The sequence below is a fragment of the Pseudophryne corroboree genome, chromosome 12, assembly GCF_028390025.1.
Source record: "Pseudophryne corroboree isolate aPseCor3 chromosome 12, aPseCor3.hap2, whole genome shotgun sequence".
NCBI classification, from domain to species: domain Eukaryota; kingdom Metazoa; phylum Chordata; class Amphibia; order Anura; family Myobatrachidae; genus Pseudophryne; species Pseudophryne corroboree.
Genome location: NC_086455.1, coordinates 165738639 through 165747817, shown reverse-complemented (window position 1 = coordinate 165747817; position 9179 = coordinate 165738639).

Here is a 9179-nt window from a genome sequence, read left to right as displayed (position 1 = left end):
TGGTGCTATGTAATATTATCGTCCGGTCTCGGGCTGGATGGAACGGGGAAGAAAGTCAAGATACTGTATATAGTGCAATGAACCCCTTAAGTTGAAAGAGAAGGATACCGCAAGTCAGCAGGCATTCTGTGACTAGGTTTATGTACTTTGTAAGGCGCTGCAAACTCCTTGTGAGTATAATATATGTATATACTGTAAGTCATACGAGTGCTTTTAAAAGCCACATGGAAAAAAAATAATAAAATCTATATCTACCAACCCGACGTTCGGTGGATTGCTAGCTAGTTTGGCTACCAAAAACTGTTGCGCTCTCTCACAATGTTCTCGTCAGCCACATGTACACCCCCCCCCCCCCCACCTGTATATTTACAGCCTCATGCCCACCCTCTGTATCTCTACAGCCTTACGGCCCCCTTCTCTTATTTCAATCAGCCATTGTTTCTGTCACCCTATGCACATTTCTGGGATCTGGCCCACCTCCCCCACTGGACGGGAGTTTGTAGGTGAGACCACAATGGGTGTGGTGGTGGTGGTGTGATTGGGGGAGGTGGAGAGGAGGGGAGCGGTGCTCAAACTTCCACCCCACCGGCCTATGCTAGAGAAAACACCCGCAGTCTAAGAAAAAGTTGTTTCAATTACTCCCTCGCATCTCCGGCAATCTCGGACGCTATTACAGCTTGCCTAGGGTCTTCATTTGCAAGTGAGCCTTGTTACATTTGGCAAAGCATTTCCGACTGGAAAAGCCTTGAGTGCAGGCAGCCCAATGAATTATCCCCAAAGCTGACACTATTTAACCTAGAATTCTCCCTACCTCTGGAACTCTCTCCCTATCATACTTTCCCCATCTCTCTACAAAATTTTAAATGGGCTCTAAAGACCCACTTATTCATCAAACCCAGCCAACTCTCATCCTAACCCTCTGTCCCATGGTCACGGTCTACCCTATGTCACCCCTATCTGTTTGCCCCTCCACTTAAGAATGTTAGCTCTCACGAGCAGGGCCCTCTCCCCTCATGTGTTTTTCCTTCCGTGACTAATACTATCATCTACTCCATACAACGACCCCTAACCCTCGGTTTCTGTCACCCTGATGACTATTTGAGTGATATGACCCCTGCTGCAGCAATATCTATAATTCATGTATTCATCTTGCATTGTTTTGGCCTGTAAGTCGCCATTTTCTTTCGTGCTCATTTGTTTATGTACTTTGCTAGGTGCTGCGGAACCCTTACGGTACCATATAAATTAAGTGAGGAATACCGATGAAGTAACTTGTGTGACCCGTCACCCTTGGGGCTCTGAAGTTTCCCCCCAACCACCCTGTAATAGTACCATCCAGCCAAGGCAATCTGCTGCATCTCAGAGATCCCGGGCAGCTACCTTTCTTGGCAGTGGTGGGGTTCCTGTAGTTGCCATCGCCACAAGTAAAATAATTAGTACCCCTGCAGATCTTTTAAAGCGTGTCAGTCAGTAATGAACATACATTAGCTCCAGCGAGGATATGGACAACATGCTCTGTTAGGGGTTCCTGAGGACAGGAGGTGGGAAACCCTGTCCTAGAGTGTCAAGAAGAGTTGTCATTAATTTGTCCTTCACAAAACAGATGATATTGGTCCTGGTTCTGACAAGTGCTATATGAGGGGTCCTGAATGAGTAATCTAAGCCTTCCACTTAAACATAACTACTGTTCATTAGCCAATTAAAAAAAACAAAAAAAAAAAACTTATATTTACCAGTTTACAGTAGCAACCATCCAATTGCGGCACAGCATTCGATAGTCAGCTCCACTTTCTATCGACACAATTACTGTAGTGTCTGCCAAGTACAATGCATACGGAAAGTATTCACAGAACTTCACTTTTTCCACATTTTGTTAAATTACAGCCTTATTCCAAAATGGAATAAGTAAATTTTTTCCCTCAAAATTCTAAACACAATACCCAATAATGACATGAAAAAAAAAAGTTTGTAAATTTATTAAAAATAAAAACTAAGAAATCACATGTACGTAAGTATTCACAGCCTTTGCCATGAAACTCAAAATTGAGCTCAGGTACACCCTGTTTCCACTGATCATCCTTGAGATGGTCCTACAGCTTAATTGGAGTCTATCTATGGTAAATTCAGTTGATTGGACAAGGCACACACCTGTCTATATAAGGTCCAACACTTGACAGTGCATGTCTGAGCACAAACCAAGCATGAAGTCAAAGGAATTGTCTTGTAGACCTCTGAGACAGGATTGTCTCGAGGCACAAATCTGGGGAAGGGTACAGAAAAATATCTGCTGCTTTGAAGGTCCCAATGAGCACAGTGACCTCCATCATTCGTAAATGGAAGTTTGGAACCACTAGGACTCTTCCGAAAGCTGGCCGGCTGATCAGCGGAGAAGGGCCCTAGTCAGGAAGGAGACCCTTCCAGAAGGACAACCATCTCTGCAGCAATCCACCAATCAGGCCTGTATGGTAGAGTGGCCAGACGGAAGCCACTCCCTTAGTAAAAAGCACATGGCAGCCTGCCTGGAGTTTGCCAAAATGCACCTGAAGGCCTCCAGACTATGAGAAAAAATACGCTGGTCTGATGAGACAAAGATTGAACTCTTTTGCGTGAATGCCAGACATACGCTCATCACCAGGCCAATACCATCCCTACAGTGAAGCATGGTGGTGGCAGCATCATGCTGTGGGGATGTTTGTCAGAGGCAGGAACTGCAGGACTAGTCAGGAAAGAGGACGACCCTAAGGACACAGCCAAGATATCACAGGAGTGGCTTCAGGAAAGCTCTGTGAATGTCCTTGAGTGGCCCACACTTGAAGCCGATTGAACATCTCTGGAGAGATCTGAAAATGGCTGTGCACCGACGCTTCCCATCCAACCTGATGGACCTTGAGAGGTGCTGCTAAGAGGAATCGGCAAAACTGCCCAAAGATAGGTGTGCCAAGCTTCTGGCATCATATTCAAAAAGACTTGCGGCTGTAATTGCTGCCAAAGATGCATAAACAAAGTATTGAGCGAAGGCTGTGAATACTTATGTACATGTGATTTCGTAGTTTTTTTATTTTTAATAACTTTCCAAAAATAAAAAATAAACTACTTTTTTTTTTTTACATGGTCATTATGGGGTATTGTGTGTAGAATTTTGAGGGAAAAAATTAATTTATTCCATTTTGGAATAAGGCTGTAACATAATAAAATGTGGGAAAAGTGAAGCGCTGTGAATACTTTCTGGATGCACTGTATGTAGCAGTTACTCAAATTTAGCATTTTCAGCAATTAACCAGTATTTGCAATGTTATTTAAAAAAAAAAAAATAAAAAAAAAAAAATCCTCTTTTAAGTGACGAGCATAGTTAAAAGCAAGTGGTCTATGCAAGCATTTAGTAACATTTACAGATACAACAGTAGCTTTGATTGGGCTGCCTTCCCCCAGGGGAGCATGTAGTAGCTGGCAGGCAATGATTGTGTGACAGAGGTCCAACCCAGCAACACTACTCTCCCTCCGCTACCAGAAGCAGCCTCAATTGGTTTTGGTAATAATTTTTATACATTGCAGAGGGGGGACCCAAAACATTCCATTTAGACACCTTTAAGATCTGCCAAGTGAAAGAATGAGTAAACGCGCCACTCCTGTGCAGCGTCCTTGATCCCCTTTACGAACGCACCCCAGCTTTTGGCCAAATAATTCACCCCGCCAGCAGATTTATCAAGGCAGTCCGAAGCAGAATGACCCAAAATAAAAATCACAACTTTGGACCGTTCTGAGAAGAGAACAAGCCTTCCTGCAAGGTTCCTCGTCACCCCCATCTTTTTTAACCATCTTCTTTCTAACTTTGTTAATGGAGTGAACATAAATTAGAAATAGGACTTGGCTAAAGTATGGTTTCAACGATTAAATCCTAAGTGTTAGATAGCTAATTACACACCAGCCATAACGCTAGGCAGAATGAGCGAAAGCAAACGGCAGTCGGTCTGCTCCTATTCCCGAAGGAACGGGAGGGAAGTGAACCAAACCCTCATCAGAAAACCTGACTGCATTAATGCTATTTAGGACTTCCCAAGTCTTGCTACTCAGTGGCTCAATATAAGCTACAGCAGCCTTCTGGAAATTCCGGCGTAAGTGTATTTGCAAGGCACGGGAAGATTTTTTTTTCTTTTCTTCCCCCTTTTACTAATAGAATGAAATCAGGATTTCCAATTAGCCCAAGCGAAGCCATGCACAGGCATACATTTCACTTTGCTAAACGTACATTGGGTATGGGGCTGTGTGGGAGTGTGCAGGAGCCGCTTCATTATCGATATCCTCATTAAGCCATCAGATGGAGAGCAGACTAGTTCCCCTGTGCAGATTTATCATATACAGTGGCCACTTTGAAACGCAGGTAGTACAATCTTTAACGTTCCCTAGTCAAGTATCTCCCCGCTGCGCCTGTAAATGTCAGTCCAGTTTTTTCACGGCTGTGCGCACTGATTAGAAACAGCAGGGGATCTTGGGAGTATGACTACAATACCAGTAAGGACACTTGTCTTTGCGGCACCACTCAAGTGATTCTTGGAATGTATTACCCTGCTGTTTTCTAATATTTACACACAACTGGAGTCATCAAGAGCTGTAAATGCAGTCTAAAGGCATTTCTCCTTGATTGTGAGAATAGCCCACACAAAACGCACAGACCCACTGGAAAAACACCCCGACATACAATCTTGCTAAACTTATTACACACACATATGCACACGCTGTGTGGGCTTTGTTTTCCTTGCATGAAGACATAACAAAGGTCTATTAAAGGATCATTATAAGCAAACTACACTATATGCTTGCAACCATTTATTTTAAGTCGCTGTACGGTTGTATATCGGCTGTATTCCTCTGCAGGATCCCCCCCCCTTTCAATGTAGATGTGAGTCCCCATCTTAAGCGTCTACTTCAATCCTTGCGTTGTTCCTAAACCGAGGCTCTGCAAATGGGACTTCAAAACGGGGGGGATGTTTCTTAAAAATTGATTATGCTGGAAGAGAGTTTATCTGTAATGAAAGATGGGCGTATGGTGATTTAATTTGTTTCTTAACATAAACGATCTCAAATGAACTCAACTCACTCTATCCATCCCTACCTTGTTGCCTCTGTAGATGTTTATTCAGCATGCAGTCCGGGGCTGACTTGCCCTGTTAGTGACCCGCTGCATACGAAACTGCGCGTCCAGCGGTAGCCGCCTGAAGACGTCACACAGGTGGGCAGCAGGTGGCAGTGTTTCCTTACAGTGACTGGGGTTCCCACTCCTGTAGCCCTTCAACGCGTTTCACGCATCAAGCGCACTTTTTCAAGGATGGCTTTGGTTCTGAAAATGCGTTGTATTTATAATAAAAAACCTTTTTTGTCCAGACTGGAAGTCCCGGGCAGAAGTATTTAAAAATAGCGGTCGCTGCACGGATGAGCAGCTATCTTAAGCTTTGTTGTAAAAATGTTAAAATAAAAATTTAGACAAATTAAAAAGGTGCCACATATATTTGAATGTGTGTAAAATTTAAAAGTTATAAAAATTCACTAAGCTTAATGTCTATATTAATACCATGAGGTTCCAAGGTTTTTAATTTAAACATCCATCTAGTTTCATTTTTCTTTAACTCTGTTATTGCATCACCTCTTCTCCGCTCCTGCGTGGTTTTTTGAATGGCCAGGAAATGGTTAGACACTGTGTGTAGTAAATCCTCTATGTTGTACATATGTTCTGCCAATATGATCCTAAATTTTCTTTTTGTCTGTATTGTAGCCCACATGGACATTGTAAGAAATAGATTACAACCCTGGTGTCACACGTGATGTGGTCTTTAATCTGATAGTCCTTTCCAATTATGTTTGATTTAAAATCTGTGTGTGGATTTTGTAGATCGTTTTCCGTGATTTTTACAGACACGGCAATCCAGGCAATAATGGTAGCCCTTAGTTTTTATTGTTTGCGTTGTTTCTTTCAATGGTATGAAACTTGTAACCAGTTCCTGTTTGATGTGTTTTTGCTCCTGTGTATATGATTCAGGGATTTTCTTAGATGTGGGGATTCAAATCATCACCCAATTTAAGGATGTGCCAGTCTTTAATAAACATATATTCTATTAGACTGTGGTTGCTGTTACCCTTTGTAATAAATAGCACATTGTTCTTCCTTCCTTTATACTGAGTTTGTGTCTTTCTAGATGTTCCACTTTTTCCATTTGTTTGATTAGGTCCTGTTCTCTATGTCCCTTCTGTATAAAGTTCATCATTCCCCCACTTTGTTCTTTGAAAGTGTCTTTTTTGGTATACATGCGTCTCAGCCTTCTAAATTGTCCTGCTGGTATGTTGGTAGTCCAGTTTCTATGGTGGTTGCTAGTGATCATTCCCTTTAAATAAGAATTTACTCACCGGTAATTCTATTTCTCGTAGTCCGTAGTGGATGCTGGGAACTCCGTAAGGACCATGGGGAATAGCGGGCTCCGAAGGAGGCTGGGCACTCTAGAAAGATCTTAGACTACCTGGTGTGCACTGGCTCCTCCCACTATGACCCTCCTCCAAGCCTCAGTTAGGTACTGTGCCCGGACGAGCGTACACAATAAGGAAGGATTTTGAATCCCGGGTAAGACTCATACCAGCCACACCAATCACACCGTACAACTCGTGATATGAAACACAGTTAACAGTATGAAACAATAGAGCCTCTCAACAGATGGCTCAACAATAACCCGATTTAGTTAACAATAACTATGTACAAGTATTGCAGATAAACCGCACTTGGGATGGGCGCCCAGCATCCACTACGGACTACGAGAAATAGAATTACCGGTGAGTAAATTCTTATTTTCTCTAACGTCCTAGTGGATGCTGGGAACTCCGTAAGGACCATGGGGATTATACCAAAGCTCCCAAACGGGCGGGAGAGTGCGGATGACTCTGCAGCACTGAATGAGAGAACTCCAGGTCATCCTCAGCCAGGGTATCAAATTTGTAGAATTTTGCAAACGTGTTTGCCCCTGACCAAGTAGCTGCTCGGCAAAGTTGTAAAGCCGAGACCCCTCGGGCAGCCGCCCAAGATGAGCATTGACAGATTTTGGCTGTGGCAGGTCTGCCACAGTATGTGCAAGCTGAATTGTACTACAAATCCAACGAGCAATAGTCTGCTTAGAAGCAGGAGCACCCAGCTTGTTAGGTGCATATAGGATAAACAGCGAGTCAGATTTTCTGACTCTAGCCGTTCTGGAAACATATATTTTCAGTGCCCTGACAACGTCTAGCAACTTGGAGTCCTCCAAGTCCCTAGTAGCCTAGGCACCACAATAGGCTGGTTCAGGTGAAACGCTGACACCACCTTTGGGAGAAACTGGGGACGAGTCCTCAATTCTGCCCTATCCATATGGAAAATCAAATAAGGGCTTTTACAAGACAAAGCCGCCAACTTTGATACTCGCCTGGCAGAAGCCAAGGCCAATAACATAACCACCTTCCACGTGAGATATTTCAGATCCACGGTTTTTAGTGGTTCAAACCAATGTGATTTTAAGAAACTCAACACCACGTTGAGATCCCAAGGTGCCACAGGAGGCACAAACGGGGGCTGACTCTGCAGCACTCCTTTTATAAATGTCTGAACTTCAGGTACTGAAGCTAGTTCTTTTTGAAAGAAAATCGACAGAGCCGAGATCTGTACCTTAATGGAACCCAATTTAAGGCCCATAGTCACTCCTGCTTGCAGGAAATGCAGAAATCGACCTAGTTGAAATTCCTCTGTTGGGGCCCTTTCGGCCTCACACCATGCAACATATTTTCGCCATATGCGGTGATAATGAGTTGCTGTAACCTCTTTCCTGGCTTTAGTAAGCGTAGGAATGACTTCCTCCGGAATGCCCTTTTCCTTCAGGATCCGGCGTTCAACCGCCATGCCGACAAACGCAGCCGCGGTAAGTCTTGGAACAGACAGGGCCCCTGCTGCCGCAGGTCCTGTCTGAGTGGCAGAGGCCATGGGTCCTCTGATATAAATTCTTGAAGTTCTGGGTACCAAGCTCTTCTTGGCCATCCACGAGTATCGTTCTTACTCCTCGCCTTCTTATTATTCTCAGTACCTTTGGTATGAGAGGCAGAGGGGAGAACACATAAACCGACTGGTACACCCACGGTGTTACCAGAGCGTCCATAGCTATCGCCTGAGGGTCCCTTGACCCGGTGCAATATATTTTATAGCTTTTTGTTGAGGCGGGACGCCATCATGTCCACCTGTGGCCTTTCCCAATGGTGTACAATCCTATTGGAAGACTTCTGGAGGAAGTCCCCATTCTCCCGGGTGGAGGTAGTGTCTGTTGAGAAGATCTGCTTCCCAGTTGTCCACTCCGGGAATGAACACTGCTGACAGTGCCAACACAAGATTTTCCGCCTATCGGAGAATCCTTGTGGCTTCTGCCATTGCCATCCTGCTTCTTGTGCCGCCCTGTTGGTTTACATGGGCGACTGCCGTGATGTTGTCTGATTGGATCAGTACCGGCTGGTTTTGAAGCAGAGGCCTTGCCGGCCTCAGGGCATTGTAAATGGCCCTCAGGTCCAGAATATTTATGTGTAGGGAAATAACCTGACTTGACCAAAGTCCCTGGAAATTTCTTCCCTGTGTGACTGCCTCCCAGCCTCAAAGGCTGGAATCCATGGTCACTAGGACCTAGTCCTGTATGCCGAACCTGCGGCCCTCTTGAAGATGGGCACTCTGCAGCCACCACAGTAGAGATACCCTGGTCCTTGGAGACAGGGTTATCAGCCTATGCATCGGAAGATGCGATCCGGACCACTTGTCCAACAGGTCCCTCTGAAAAGTTCTTGTATGGAACCTGCCTAATGGGATTGCTTCGTAGGAAGCTACCATTTTTCCCAGGACTCGCGTGCAATGATGCACCGCTACCTATTTTGGCTTCAGGAGGTCTCTGACTAGAGATGACAACTCCTTGGCTTTCTCCTCCGGGAGAAACACTATTTCTGGTTTATGTCCAGAACCATCCCCAGGAACAGTAGACATGTCATAGGAACCAGCTGTGACTTTGGACTGTTTAGAATCCAACCATGCTGTTGTAGCACTTTCCAAAATAGTACTACCCCGACTACCAACTGCTCCTTGGACCTCGCCCTTATAACGAGATTGTCCAAGTACGGGATAATTACAACTCCCTTTTTTT